Source organism: Habropoda laboriosa, unplaced genomic scaffold, assembly GCF_001263275.1.
Source record: "Habropoda laboriosa isolate 0110345459 unplaced genomic scaffold, ASM126327v1 scaffold175, whole genome shotgun sequence".
NCBI classification, from domain to species: Eukaryota; Metazoa; Arthropoda; class Insecta; order Hymenoptera; family Apidae; genus Habropoda; species Habropoda laboriosa.
In genome coordinates this window covers 1,669,913-1,670,721 of record NW_017100347.1, presented here as the reverse complement: position 1 = coordinate 1,670,721, position 809 = coordinate 1,669,913, and the positions used below count along the sequence as shown (strand labels likewise).

Below are 809 nucleotides of genomic sequence, written 5' to 3'. Positions count from 1 at the left end.
TGTAGGAAATATTTTAATGTATATTCCTTTTCTAACAGCATTATTAAATATTAATACCTAAATACTGAATTATAATTCTAAATAAACTTAAATAAAAACATATGAATTAATGTATGTCAGGTGTAGTATTAAATGAATATTGCATTTCATAAAGTTTGATATTAATAATATAATAATATGACTAATACTATTAACATAAATAAAATGTAAAAAGGCATACATAGAGACAAAAAGAACTCACCTGAATACAATAACCAGAAGAAAATAAATGAAGTTACCCCATGATATTTGTGTAACTATATGAATATCCATTGCAGAAACATAACATATATCACGTACAAATTTGTGCTAAATAATTGCACAGTTTGTGTCACGGGAATATTACAGGGAAGACTGAACATTGTTGCATTGCACAGGATGTAAGGGAGGTGTACGTAGGTGATTAATATGATGCAAAGTGTTGTTCAGCATTTCCTGAGTCGTGTACAGCAGCGGCACTCTTTCTTCTATTCAAAGCAAAATCAAAATTGATGCAAAATTATAAAAAGTGTATGTTGCATATTGCAACAAATTTATAAATTCTCAATGTCAAAATTATTATACATGCAAGCGCATGCAGCAATTATCCTACAAAACACCTCAAAATATGTTATATGTGTTATATATATTTAAATATTTATATATGTTCTTTTTAATTTGCAACATTCATTTAAATCAATTTTAGCTTAAATTTAATGTACATTAGTTACATTAAATATGTAGTTTAAAATTTGATTATATATTGATATTTTATACATTACCACATTTAT

The 809-nt window shown here is 25.6% G+C and overlaps 1 protein-coding gene across 3 annotated transcripts in view; it reads right to left on the bottom strand.

Moving 5' to 3' along the window:
* Positions 1-809, bottom strand: part of LOC108574604 (popeye domain-containing protein 3-like) — a 12,458-nt gene that overhangs the window by 430 nt on the left and 11,219 nt on the right. For 2 of the 3 annotated variants that reach the window (XR_001891421.1, XR_001891420.1), the window contains exon 8: positions 242-506. The exons of the other annotated variant lie outside the window; for it this stretch is intronic. The gene's annotated coding sequence lies outside the window, so the exon portion shown is untranslated. The remainder of the gene's footprint in view (positions 1-241; positions 507-809) is intronic. 3 annotated transcript variants of the gene reach the window in all.